The following is a 15,472-nucleotide window of genomic DNA, read 5'->3' on the forward strand; positions in this document are numbered from 1 at the left end:
AAGATCAGTGATCATCTGTCTAAACATGTCTTCTGACCTAAGAGCCTATGATCTGCACACTTCGGTAAAGAAAGAAGCCAAGTATCCAAATGATCACCACTTGGCAATGAGCTCAATAAAATAGTTTAAGAAATAGCAAGGTACACTTATGACACACTAATAGATATTTCTGGGGTTTTGGAAGTGACCAGTAATAATAATAATAATGATACATAATGATAATAATAATAATACATTTTATTTATATAGCACCTTTCCTATGTTTAAAACACTTCACGGTACAGTGGATGCATCTCATCTAAATGAGTTCAACTCTCACCTCCAGAGGAACTCCTCCACATCTTAAGAGAGATTGCTGACATGGAGTCTAATAGAGCTCTGTTCTAAGCCTTAGTAGTTGAGGCAGCTGTAATAAATGTAAAGCTACAAATGTTGAAAGTGGGTGATCTCTGGAACTCTCCATGAGTCATGACCTGTCTCGGAGAAATGAAATGTGTAATTAAAATAAACGTGAACTCCATCTTAAATAGTGCTAGAGCTGAGCTTAGTCGAGTTAGTGTTTTCTATCAGTGCAGCCATTTACAAAGTCACACTTTGCCTTTCATAAAATGTATATGAATCAAATAAGAAAAAATTCCGTCTTCATCCTCCACAACATTCCTCAAATCCAGTCCATCCTATCCTGTTCTAATATTAACTAGCTGTGCTACCTGGGTTAAAATCTAAGCAATCAACATTAACCTCAGCGTTAGCGCTTGCAGTGCACCTTAAAATGCATACGTTTCCATTATGTGTCATTTAATATTGGATTTGTAAAATTAGTGTTAATGTTTGTGATGTGTTATCTGTCTGAATGAGAAATACAATGGATTTTATTACTAATAATGTTTGTGATACACCATGTTTTGGAATGATGGAGACCTACAAACTGTATGGACATGCAGACAGACACAAAGACACTTAACCTTTTATTAAGGTTGAAAAGCTTGTTCACAACAACTAGTTTTTGAATGACTCTTTTCAGTGAATCATCGATTCATAAACTTGAATGAATTGGTTCAGTGGAGCTCAACAGGACTAATGTTAGTCCTGCACGACATTGTTTTCATCATTCGTTTGGCTGCCTGCTGGTGAATGTGAAAAGTGCATGTGTAAGATCTGCCTGATTCATGAGTCTCAACTCATTTGATTCGTGAATAAGTCACTACCTGAGAATTACTCTACTGAGTTATTACGAGTTGCACAATTCCCATTCACTTGTGATTCTGTAAGTAACATTTTAATTATACATCTTAAGTGTATTATCATGCTTTGTGTTCAGAAACAGGGCAATCGCATATAAATTACCATGTTAAATATAGTTAGTTAGATAGCCATGCTTCCGTCATCTTTACTGCTATGTCTCCAGCTTCCTCTGCTTCTCTCTATCCTGTATCACTTCCCGCAGGTTTCTACCCCTTACTCCTCTGTCTCTTACTTCCTCTATCATCATACCAACCACCTATTTCTTGGCCTTCTTGCTCTCCTTCTTCCTACTAGAAATCATTTTTCCACTCTTCTTGCTGTCCTTGAGTCGTCCATACTTGTCCTGCCTATCTTATCATTCTTGATGCATCTATTTCGCTCAGTTCTGCCTCATACATCCTTGGTCAAACATTTCTATTTATTTTTATGTATGATTAATTAAATATAACAATCAATTTTATATATAATTTTTTATATTTTATACATACTGTGTATGTACATAGTTCATATGAATCAATTCAGTAAACTGCATCGAAATTGCCATTACTAACAACAACTACTCACAACACTGCCACCTAATCTCTTACTGCTTGCAGTGGCCTTGTGGCATCACATATAGAAAAAGATTTTTAACTTGGAAATGATTGAGTACTTCATATGGCCAGAAAATGGCAGCTAAAACACCAGTAGCAACATCCCTGTATTGTGCCATTAAATGAAACTCATCAATATGTAAATAAAGCAATTGCTAGGCATATAAGAGGGTTAAACATATTAAGATCTTCTTAAAGCTTTATTCAGGCAAATTTGTCCTGGAGTAGACTCTTGATTTTTTTTGCATAGATTCTTATATGCTGAACAGTTCATTAACAGATTTGTTCACATCATTTAATGGATCCTTGACTGCAGCAATTAAAAGTTTTTTCCTTCTGTGACTTACTATATGCAGTTGTTCTGTAAGATGTTTTGTTGAAAAGCATTGCTTTTTCTAGTTTATTTGGGTACTGTTGTTGTCTCTTTGTTCCTGTATGTTGTTTCAACTACACAGTCCCTTGCAAAGGTCTCTCTGTTCTAATTCTTACACTATTTACCTTATTTCAGGCACGCACAGCAATTATTTTGATTTGTCTTAGTAATGGACAAATGTTGGATGTGTAGTTCAGAAGAGTTAAGAGTTGTGCTGTTTTATACTCTTTTTTTCAAATTACTTATTTTACTTTTTTATGTTACATTTGTTTCATAATAAATAGTGGAAAAGACTAATACAGTCAAATTATAAGATGTACTATAAAGTAGTGAAGAGTGAAACGATTAGAGAAAAATTGAATGTATAGCAAAACATGGCGTTTCGCTTCACAACAAAAATCCATGCCATTTACACAAGAGGAAGATGTCTAGTCTTGCAAACTTTAATTCTTCCATTTGGTATTTAAATAAAGATCTGTAATGAAATAAGACATTGTAATTTCCTAACACATGTAGACATTTTGTTGAACTCCCAGATATATTCTTGTTGTACAGCCCCCAACTATGATGACAATCTTGGCGATCACAATCCTAAAGATGCATCAGAGTGAGGAAACAAACTTGAAGCTCTGTGCCGTTTGAAGAATGTATATCCTCAACCCCTTCTGTAAGAATCAAGAAACAACAAAGGGCCATACACTTTTAAAATTAAAGGTGCCACAGCCGTTCTTCAGAGCGATACCATAGGGGAACCATTTTTGGTTCCCAAAAGACCCATCCATATGAATGTTCCCGAAAGAACTTTTATTTATTTAGATCTATAATAGGTTCCACACAGTAAATAACCATGAGTCAATGGTAACATATTTGTGAAACACCAGCAGGTCATTATTTTAAAAGGACTCTTCCTGCATACAATAACAAGCTATTCTGTTAGTGTCCTGCTAGGTAGCCTACTTTACATTAAAGTTTTTCCACACATTAGTTTTACATTAGTTAGTTTTTCAGAGCACAAAGAACCAACTTCATATGTAAAGAACCCATCACAGAATGCTTGGCCAAGCAATAGTTCTATGAGAAACCACACAACTCAGTAAAGAACCATAAAATGCCATTAAAGAACCATTATTTTTAAGAGTGTAGATAGGTAACGGCAACACGGGGGGAAGTGGTGTTGAGTTGGAATATAAGATTTTCCTGTGGAGAAAATACATTAATGTGCACAATGGTGTGTTTTAGTGTGTCTTCATTTGGAAAATATGTAGCATATTGCACTTAAAAAATGCACTGTACTCCTCCACAATGATATGAATGAGAGGCATAAGCAGAATTGACTTTACTGGTGTGTGACAGATTACATGCATTCCTTAACTGCAGTAAAGTACACAAAACACACAAAATAAAGCCTTATGGGGCAACATCCCTTGTTTTCCACTTCAAAAAAACTTTAAAACTCCCAAAAAACTCTGTAGTGAGTTTCGTGTTTCACCATTGCAAAATCACCAGTGAAAAGAATTTTAGTGTCCGCTATATGCAAATTAAAACCTGTCTGTTTTGCTCACCGCTAGTTGTAAGAAATCAAAAGGGTTTTTATTTTCAGATTAAGAAGCTTCTTACCAAAGTTTCTGCATGGAAGTCATGCATATAGCTTTTTTACTCTCCTTTTATATGGCAAGGGACAATTCATACACCCAGTGAACCACTGCTACATCGCTTTCTTTCTTAGGAACATCTGCATATTCAACCTTTGTTACTATATGATGATCTGTGTTAGTCAAGCTGTTCAGTTTAGGGAACTTTATAAGAGGAGTTGCTGGAATGGAATAAGTGTGAGTGCACCAGGCTTTGTGGAATGTATAAGAAACGTGTAAAACAAATTTAAAATAAAGCCATGAGTACAGGTAAAATCTTTGGATTGCAAGAAGAAACCTGAACACCCATAGGAAACGCATGCGGACACAAGGAGAACATGCAAAGTCCATGCAGGGAAAACACAAAATGCAAATCCTTACTGATCTCCTTACTGTGAGGCAGCAGTGCTACCACTGTGATATGGTGCTGGCTAAGTAAATAAATATTAAAGCAAAAAAAAAAGACAAAGAGTTCAAAAGAACAACAAGACTTATTAAATTCCAGAAAGAGAACTGAAAGTTGTGCTGAGCAACATAGTCAGGCTAGCTAAAGTTTCAACAACAAACTGTTCATTTAAATGGCCTCCTTAGATCACACGTGAAGGTCGTATTATGGGTCTACAGCACGGGTGGGCAAAATCAGTCCTGGAGGGCAACAGTGGTTGCAGGTTTTTGTTCCAACCCAGTTGCTTAATTAAAAACCAATCCTTGTCAATTATTTAATTTCATGACTTGCTAGTGCTTTAACTCTGCCATGTCAAGTCATTCTCATATCCTAGATTTTTTTTCCTTTCTAAGGATATCATCCAAATGATTAGAAGTCTAAAACAGATGAGTTATTCTCAGTCCTTCACTTTTTTCTCTTCACTTTCCTTCCAGGTATTTAATTAAACCCAATAGTGCATGTTAAATACACAGAGGTGTAAATGGAAACAAGCTAAATGGAGAAATACTGGTTTCTTTTGTCATTGGCATCTTATTGTTAATTAGGAGAAATTAAAAACCAAGACTACAGCTGTTTAAGACTAAAATAAGCAATAAGTGTACAAAATCTTAACGAGCGAGACAACTAAAGTGAAGCAGAAGTGTTGCTTGAGCAATAAGTGCTTCTTATTAAGCAATTGGGTTGGAGCAAAAACCTGCAGCCACTGTGGCCCTCCAGAACTGAATCTGCCCATCCCTGGTCTACAGGGTTGTGGTTCTTATGTGTACAGTATGCAGTGAAATTCTCACTTGCATGTGCTAATTAATATAACTACCTTACCTCAAAACATTTGTTTTTGAGAATTAAAAATTTTGCCTTTGTGTATACCTTTTGTGCATCATTCTTACACTACAATTCTAAGACAGAAGGCAATGCACCACAATGGAAAATTAAAATCAAAGTGGCTATGAGTGTCATAATGTACTTTATGCTGTAGCACAGATGTTATTTGTATTTTAAAGATGTTTTTTGTTAGATTTAATAGTGGCAATGTGTTTGGTTGCATCCATCATGCCCTGCTGCAATTACTATATTAATAATGGTAGAATTACAATTAGTACAAAACTTATGAGCAAAAAACAAACAAGGGAGTGGGTGAAAATTCACAAAAATGAAAAACTACAATGTAAATATATAATATGAAGAGAAATATGGCAAGTAGCCACATTTCTTCTAGTTACTTTAAAATGTTATTTTAATATGGAGCTAGTGAAGTCTCCTGACATGCAAAGTATTCATGTGATTTTTCAGACATCTTTTAGGTATTCCATCCATCCATCCATCCATCCATTTTCCAACCCACTGAATCCAAAAACAGGGTCACGGGGGTCTGCTGGAGCCAATCCCAGCCAACACAGGGCAGGAACCAATACCGGGCAGGGTTCCAACCCACCGCAGGACACACACAAACACACCCACACACCAAACACACACTAGGGCCAATTTAGAATCGCCAATCCACCTAACCTGCATGTCTTTGGACTGTGGGAGGAAACCGGAGCGCCCGGAGGAAACCCACGCAGACACGGGGAGAACATGCAAACTCCATGCAGGGAGGACCCGGGAAGTGAACCCAGGTCCCCAGGTCTCCCAACTGCGAGGCAGCAGCGCTACCCACTGCGCCACCGTGCCGCCCTCTTTTAGGTATTCCATTAATCATAAAAAAATTGTCATACATCATTGGTTGCTTTGCCTGAGAAATTTAAAAGAGTGTCAGAGTTCAAAAGCCAAAACTTTACAGTATGGTGGTTAAATATCCACTATTACTGTTTAGAGTCTTAGAGAAGTGCTTATAACAAATTTGAGAATGTGGTTGAGGAAAGCACAGCAGCTCTAATGATAAATGTTATAGGGCCACAATTAATTCTGTCAACAAAATAACGAAAAAGGGCCACTATTTGTGACAAAGCAATGTTCAAAAAGAAAAACAAGAAAACCGTCAGGCTAAGCAAAGGTTTGGTTCTGGTCAGGGTGGAAGGGGCTGCATCCTGCATTGCAGTTTATTCCAAACTGAACGCCTCCTTCCAGCAGCTGTGGATTTTATAGGTGGGGAATGGAAGAGTAGACTCAGTTGCCCTCACTGGGCGTCATCTCTGTACTGCAGAGGGAACAAAAGAAGAGGAGGTTAGCAAGAGTGTCCCCTCTCAACCTGGGGTTGTAGAAGAACCTGGAGGATGATCCACAGACGTGCATGTGTGACAATAGGAAAAGTAAAGCAAAATATACAGAAATATACATAATTATGATAAAATAAACACAGAGAGGGAGTACATCTTAATACAAATATAAAAGGGAAAACAACAAAAATTGCACGGCAGGTTACCAAAACCGTGTCTGTCTGATGGAATGGCACATCCACATTACACAACACTAGTTTCTCATCTTCCATCTCTCTTTCTCTGTTAATCTCTTCTAAACTCTGTCCTGCCACAAGCTTAGCTTTTGTCCCACTCCACTCTCAACTCTGCTTTCAACTGCCTCAGGCAAGGAATTGGCTTTGAACAACCTCTAAGAGTCACTTTTCCACCGAGCCGTAGAATCAAGTGAGAAGTAATTTGCTGCAGAGACTCCTGGATACAACACCTTCTAGCAACTTCTGGTGTCTGGGCACATCTAAATCTTCCATTGCTCCTAAAGGTGTCTGCCCATGCCTGGAGGATCCTGGACTCTAGCACTTCAGCCACACCAGGAAGTGCTGGGGGGAAGAAGAGAGAGGACACCTGGAGTGCTTCCGGGAAAACAGCTGGCACTTCCGCCACACTGGGGCGGGTCTGTGGGAGATTGCCGGTGCACACCTGGAGCACATCCGGGTGGAGATAAAAGAGGGCCGCCTCCCTTCATTCGAGGCTGGAGTCGAGTGGTACCAGGACGAAGTCAGAGAGAGAGAGAGAGAGAGAGAGAGAGAGAGAGAGAGAGAGAGAGAGAGAGAGAGAGAGAGAGAAGGAGGCGGTCTGAAGAAGAGGCAGTGTGGTTGGCCTGGACTTTGGGGAAGATTGGTGTTTGTGGAGCACTTTTGGACATTGTAAATAGTAATAGTGTAAATAAACGTGTGGTGGTGCAAAAGAACATGTCTGCCTGTCTGTGTCCGGGGCTCATTCCACAACGTACATATACATAACTACTCCCTATCACTCCATGCCATTCCTTCAGTATGTCTCTTTGTTACGCTCTCTCGCCTGGATGCCGTTAGCCATCATAATGGCACCCTTTCTCCTGACAACCACTTGTAAGTTGGGCACCACCTCACACTAACTGTAAATATGCCAAGACAAAAGTTTTCCTTTACATGAAGTGACAGCCAGTCTCCTCCAGATACACAACATATACTCCAGTAATTAAGATCTTCACTGCTAACTTATCCGCACTTGTACTACAGATTGAGAGAATAAAAGAAATTGCATTAATCACGGGTGACAAATAAAAGAACTAGGACTGCAATTATAGTTGGTTTGCATTCTCTGATTTTTCTTTATTACAAATGAAATTTGCAACCCATTCTGAGAAGACGTGGAATATTGTATTGTCTAGACAACATGTAATATTATTTTCAGAAGTCAGTGTACTAAAAATATACAGTATATTACATTACTCATCCATAGTGGAATGAATGGTCTTAATGGTACATTCTTTTTCTCTGAGGACTTCTTAAATGCTCATCATTTATAACTCTAGCTCTACTGGCAAAATCATTATAAAAACGCAATTTTACCAGCAAAGGGAGATTTTGTTTCTAATTTGAATACTAAAGTAAAATTTAATCTAATTCATTCACCAGTACTTGGATGTGAAGAAACATTGAAAATATTTTTCATTTTTATATTACCGATGGCATTTCTCATAAAGTCAAATTATGTATAGAAAATATAAATGCACAAGGAAAGAGAAGCTGTGGCACACAAAAGAAAAGTCCCCGCTCATGAACTCAGTCCTTATTACTAAACATATGGGAGAATTTTGCATAATTTTAATATTTTGCATTTACATATGGATAATAAAGTAAAACAAATAGTTGGCTGTTGTTGTACAACCTGCAGAAAATATTTGAGAAGTCATTTGTTTATTGCAAAAAAATCATTTCTGGGAATCAAGCCACCTTCTGCTTGTATATGAATGTATTACATTTCTCGGCTGCACAATAAAATACTGCACTTTGAATTCACACTGGGACAATGAAGTAACTGCTCCATACTGGACACATCACCCATTTATCATCTAACTTTCCTCATTCTAAATGACCACTGAAGAATCTCTTTTTCCTATTGCTACACTGCATTCTTTGGAGTTTATGAAATTCAGAAAATGAATGTTTCCTTTCCTAAAGTCCACTCCTGTAAAGCTACGCTCGGACTGTTAGACAAACTGGTGATTTTTAATGGTTGTCATCGAATCTCTAACTTTCCTCCAGTTTCAAAAGTGACACTTGGCTGTCATTTCATACTGTAGATCAGTATTCAAATGGCCATTGAATATATTGCATTAATGTATTATTTCGTTAACTAAGATGGTTCCATATGAGTTGGAAATGCTATGAGTAGAGCTAGTGACTGGCTAGTTGGAAACCGATTTTGCTGTCAAGTAGAAAGTCAGACACTAATGGCTGACATTTGTGTAAAATCCAAAGTGAATAAATCTGCCTGAAAACAGGAAACATTTTTTCATTTTTTTACTTGTTGGACTGAAGTCCTGGGATAAGTCTGACGTGAAAGGAAATATAAAAAAAGGAGAAAAACTGTAATAAAATCAGCAAATACCTTTAAATATTATTTTTCCATCATGCAGCATGAAAAATGCTGGAAACCTGGCATGTGCCTTACTGGTTGTTTTTTCTTTCTTATATGAAAGAGTTTATAGCAGGTACCATTTTGATATAATCTCATTTATCAGTCACAAACAACTAATAAAGTCAGGTATTAGTTTGCAGGGTAAAGAGATATTACACTTTCCAGTTGTGACTGTATTCGTTTTTAAGTTGGAATACTTAAAAAGTTTGACAATCCAGTTCTATTATATTTACTGTAATGCAAATTTTCTCATGCATGTTCTCCATGAAGCTCAGTAATTGTGCCTTTTGTATTTCTGCAGTATTTTCTCCATACGTAATACTTTATTACTTTTCAAACCTTTGAATTTGAGGAAGGAATTCATACATTTTGGTGAGTCGTAATTGACATCCTCTCTAAGGCCTGGAATTAAGCAAGTGGGTCATGAAAATCCACAGATGAGAAAACATTTTACTAAATGTAAAACACTTCATTAAAAGCTCATTCTTTCATTTTCCAAAACCACTTATGTTGATTCAAGCTGGTACGCAGATTAACCTTGTCACATCAGCACTGGGCACAAGGAAGGGCTGGACATGGAGGGCAATCGACTTCAAGTGCCAAAACGCAGTGATAATCCAAATGGATGCAGAGAGAAGGTGGAAATGCCACATAAAAAGTCACTGGGCAAGAATTTGAACTTAGTACGGTGAAGCTGGGAGACAGCAGGGCAAAATCCTTCATTACTGTGTTGCCCTCATCAAATGATATTTATTAAAAATTAATGTTTCATTTTTGTTCTTTGTACATGCTCAGATAAATAAAACAACAACCTAAGAATATCTGCACTATGCTTTTAAAATACTGGACATCTAGCATATTCTAGTTTCTCAGTCATAGTTTTAAGTTTCACTCACTGTATACCACTTCAAAAGCTATGCTATGCTGAATAATATTTATTCAATTCATTCTATAAACAACTAATATTAATTCAGTTAATAATCTGCTATTGTCATACATATGTGGTATGTTTTCCCATATTTTAAATTCAATTCAGTACTGGGAAAATGTATTTGTGGCGCCATCAACCACATCAAAGTTCTCATTCCAGGGCAATCACTAACCTTCAACTAATCAAATTTATAGGTAACCTTTGACCTCAGAAAGCAGGGACTGGTAGCATGAAGGCACACAATGTCACATCCTTTGATAAGCAAGAATTTTAATGATGATATATTTATTCCTCTCCTATTAGTTAGGTTATGTTAAATTGATGGAAGTATTCTTTTAGTTATGTTAAAATGTCTGTCTCTGTTTTATTAGTGCATAGTCAGTGGGAAGTTCTTTTATAACCCCTACAAGCTAAATTATAAATGGAATATTCTAATTATTTCCTGTCCCTGTGACTACAGACTAGTTCAGTTGTTAAGGCATGGAGGGCTAACAGTTTTTAACTATACATACAGAATGTACTATGTGAAGCCTACGTAAGTTAGCCATTGAGAAATAACATGACTGTTAGTATAGTAAGTAACTCAAGGTTAACATGAGAAAGTTTTTTTTTGTTCTTTATATCACTTTATACAATTTCTTGTATTAGGAATTTGTTAGTTAGGATCAGAGCACAGGGTCAGCCATTCTACAGTGCCCCTGGAGCAATTGTAGGTTAAAAGCCTTGCTCAAGGGCCCAGCAGAGTAGGGTCCCTTTTGGTAGTAATGGGGATTTGAACCAGCAACCTTCCCAGATACTGGCGCAGATCCTTAGCTTCAGAGCCACCACTCCAGCTCAGATTGCATTGAAACAGAGAAGAAACTTTTTTTTTTCTCTTTTGCCTTTTATTCTGCATGTGTAATACATTTTTTAGATTTGTTCCTTTTTAAATCTTCACTAAACGTTTGAAATAAACCTTTTGGACTGAGACATTTCTTTGTTACATATTTGACTCATGCTAGATCCTACCTTGCCAACTAAGTTACTGATCGATTTTGGGAACCTGGAAAAGACACAGCTACAGATTTTTTTCCCCTCAAATAACAGATTTTGCATCCATTTAAAGCTGATTATTACAGCAATATGCCACAGTTTCAGAATCAATTGAATCCCAATGATCCACTTTTATATTTTGGGTGTTATTGATTATAATGGATACTTTGCCTGTCAAGTTTGAAAATATTTGAGATTTAATGTCTCTTGTTCTACATGTACCCTGAGCATTCTTCTTACACCTTCCTTGATATCCTTGTGTGTCTCAGCTTTGCTTGCCTGGTGATTCCTCTATCGATCAAATTCCTTTAAAGCTTCCTTCTCATTCTCTGTCAAGTTGAGGTGCCTTGCTTGTCTCCTGTCCGCTTTTTGACTACCACCAATTATATATGGGTAGATTACTTACTGTAAAAACACCCTTTGTATTCTTATAAATACTGCCTGTTTTTAAATGCAACTCAGAGTTGCACCTCATTAGTGTTTAGTGACTCAACATCACTCAGTACGGAATTCACTTTATTGTCATTGAAATGTTCCATTTTAACTCCTTTTTAGTAAAAATAAATAACAAAACACAATCAGAAATTGAACTTCAGACCCCTAAAGTATTGTGCTATTAACCTTACCACTGAGCCACCAAAGTTAAATTGACCAATCAGATTGCTCCCACTCCCACACACACACACAAACAGTAGCAGTAGAACAAAATAACTAACTTGTTTAATGTCATTTAAAAAGCATAACCAGCCACTGCTTAATTTCATATTAATGCAAAAAGACCAAAAAGACAAACATCCTTAATAAAATATAAATGAAATTAGAAAAATGTATACACAAGGAAGTGTTTGTCATCAAAAATGTTTGAAATGAAATGGAGATAAAATGATTCTTTTGACAAATTATTGTCAGTTAAAGTAAAATCAATTTGTTGCCATCAAAATAAGGCAACATGTGCAGTATTATTATTATTTTAACACCAAAAGCAATCCTTTTTGTTGTTATAGTGTAAACTGATGCATTTTGTTCAAGTTAATATCAGGCGTAAGTGATGACCTGCAATGCTGTACAAGTTAAATTTTTTTCTTTATTACTCACTTAGCTTACATTAAGCAATAAGTAAAATGGAAGTATTACTGTGTTAGTCTGTTGAGAGACTGGAAATCAAACGTGTCATATCACATTTTTGATCGAAGTAATTATATATGTTTAACAGGGACAGCATTACATGTTGTAGGTGGCAAGGTGGACAGACTGGCAACCTGACCAGGAGGGAGGGTGGTTCCTTACTTGGATGGGAGGCCATAAGAGAAGGATATGGATGGACCAGCGGCCAGCCGGGACAGTTGTGGATACCTTTACTGTACGGGAAGATATAATAGAAGGACAGGGAATGACTGTCTCTCGGGGCCAGTACGGCAGACAGCAGCATCCCTCAAGTAGAGCTCCTGAAACGGACTCACCCAGATGAGGTTGAGTGGCTTCTTTTATGTAAGTCCCAGGATTACTTCCAGCAGCGCATTATTATACCCTGGGAGCAGGTGGAACCTGCATAAAATACTCTCCCTAAAGCACCTTTTAGTGGCACTGGTGAATATTCAAACATAAATCAGAGAAACATTCTGTACAAATTCAATTACAGAGACATTTAATGTTTCAAAATTATCTTGAGATATATACTTGGATATTTTGTAGAAACATAAAATAAAAAAAATAACAAAAATTTAAAAATAAGCTATATAAGCATGACTTTGCCAGTGCAAACCAAAGAAACGTGTACTCAGTAAACACTGCACTAAACTCTTAAAAATAAAAGTGCCAGAATGTTCTTTAGGGAGATGCCACAGGGGAACCATTTTTAGTTTCCAAAAGACCCACCCACATGAAAGTTCCAGAAAGAACATTTATTTATTTTGTTATCCGTAACAGTACAGTAAATAACCATGAATAGATGGTAAAAGATTTGTGAAATACCAATGGGTCATGATTTTAAAAGTACTCTTGCTCAATACTGTGAAAGAATAAACAGAGAGATCAAAAAGGTTTGGGGCACTAAAGTGATCCCCTTATATTAGGATGGAAACAAAAATTGAAAAAAAAGAACAAAACAAGTCTTTTTTAGACAGTTGCTGTTGTGCTGTCCCGAGATGACAGTATAAGTAGGACACTCATAGGAAGAGTTGAGTTTGGTAGACTGGATACCAGGAATGACATCATTCTTTCTGTAGTGGGAGGCAGAAGAGAGGCATTTGATGACAGCGCCAACCCCTGGTCGGAGGGCAATTACTATCAAGTGAGCCGTGACGTTGTCTCCTAATCGCACGTTTGTGACAATACATAGGGTAGGTAAAGCTCAGATTTTTTTAATCTCGTAGTGTCCTGCTAGGTAGACTACCCTCCATTCAATTTTTAAGTTTTTTTTACATATTAGGAAGTTATTCAAAGCACAAAAAAAAACAACTTATTATGCAAAGAATCTTTGCTTGAAAGAAATAGTGCTTTGCCAAACAATAGCTCAACGAGCAACCACATAATCCAGTAAAGAACCATAAAGTGTGTTTTGTCTTGGTAGAGTAATATTTTACTCTACTTTTCCCTTTTGTATTATTAATATGTAGCCTTTGTTAGAATGCCTCAAATCTCACAGACTTAGCACTTTCTAAGGTATTGCATCATATAACTTCTCCCCACCTTCCCTTCTACATCTATAACCTCAGGCAGGTTGTAGTAAAAGACAAGCAGGAGTTAAGTTACACATAAAATAATGTATTATTGATAATATTCATAAATAATAACAATATGCAAAGTACATTTGAATATTGGCAACCATACAACTTGATAAATGGTGGTGTGTAGTTTCAGGCAGCACACAGACTTGTTAGTTACTTAAAAATGTCTCTAGTTAAGGCATCATTGGTGGTCAGCTTTCTTTAGAACAGGCCACATGCCTGTCTCAGTATGGCTGCCGAGCTGTGCTCTTCATTGTGTTGTCCTTTTCAGTTCATGGTGTGAGATGGTCTTCATCAGTTTGGTAAGAAAGAGAGAGTGAGTGAGGTAAAGCAAGCAAATTTATAGGTTTTCTGTCCAACTCCTAGAGCCAATAGGGCGTTGTGGTACTTTAAGGCTTCTGATACAAGCCAGTTCCAAACAGCCATACTTCAGACTAATGGGGGAACAGAAAACATCTTCACACCTGCCACCCCCCAAAACCATATGTTAAGGTAAAGCTTGGCAGTTAGGCAGCCTGGCTTTCCTACAGGGGTTGAGAGAGAGACTTTAGCAGAGAAACATTTGCCAAACTGGTTTGAGGCACTTCCCCAAACCCTGTCGTAAAATTCAAAGAGACCCATTCCTAAAAGGGGGGGGGGGGGGGTGTAAACATGAATGCTTCTCACTAATGTAACACAAATATTACATTGCTTTGCCTAAGTTACAAATAAAGACATACAAAACATTTATCAACTTGTATGAAAAATTTCACATCACAACAGAGTGCCAATTTGGAAACCTTATTTTTAAGAGAGTATACCTGCACATTATAATAATTCGATATTTAATTTCCACTATAATACATTGGCAAAGCCCCATGGTGACCTGCTGTCCACCATGGTCTTTCAGAGACAACAGTTTCAACATAGACTATAACTCTCCAATGGATAATGTAAGCTTAAGAAATATGAACTACAATCAACCATAAACCATCCACAACCAACAATTAATAATCGTACATCAACCAGTGCAATTTTGACATCACTTGAGCTGGAGTCAATTAAAGCTATTTCAGTCACCATAGGCATGTTTGCCATCGGTTTGTAACTCCATGATATTGTAAAATGTTATTGGCGGATGTTTATTTTATGAACTCTACTAATACATGTAATTACCTTATTACTGTCTTTTTATATGACTCATTCTAACAAAATTATTTAATAAACACAATTTGGCACCTGTCTCTTTAATGAAGTATATTAAAACAGTTCAAAACAGTTAACCAGTGTGAGTGTAACACTAGGTGGAGTGGTGGCTCTGTGACTAAGGATCTGTAAGGTTGCCAGTTCAAATCCCCTTTCGGCCAGAAGCAATCCTACTCTGTTGAGCCCTTAAGCAAGACCCTTAACATAAAAATTGCTCCAGGGGCGCTGTACAATGGCTGACCCTGTGCTCTGATCACCAAAGGTTATGTGTAAAGACAATTTAAAACTCAGGGATTTTACATCATACATAAAGTATGTTATATGTGTATATTTGTTCTAACTTGTATTATTTTGCTGTATCGCGTCCTCCGTTCATATTTATTTCTGTTTGCACTGTATTGTGACTCTGAATACTAAATTCTCATAAGAATTGGGTGTGTTCTGTGATCTGGCTGGAATGCATTATGTAACTGATACTAATACTCCATAAG

At 37.0% G+C, this 15,472-nt stretch overlaps 1 protein-coding gene across 1 annotated transcript in view; it reads left to right on the plus strand.

Moving 5' to 3' along the window:
• ndp (norrin cystine knot growth factor NDP) overlaps positions 1-15,472 on the plus strand; it is an 85,483-nt gene that overhangs the window by 18,909 nt on the left and 51,102 nt on the right. The window lies entirely within an intron of this gene.

Source organism: Erpetoichthys calabaricus, chromosome 4 (genome assembly GCF_900747795.2).
Source record: "Erpetoichthys calabaricus chromosome 4, fErpCal1.3, whole genome shotgun sequence".
Classification (NCBI taxonomy): Eukaryota; Metazoa; Chordata; class Cladistia; order Polypteriformes; family Polypteridae; genus Erpetoichthys; species Erpetoichthys calabaricus.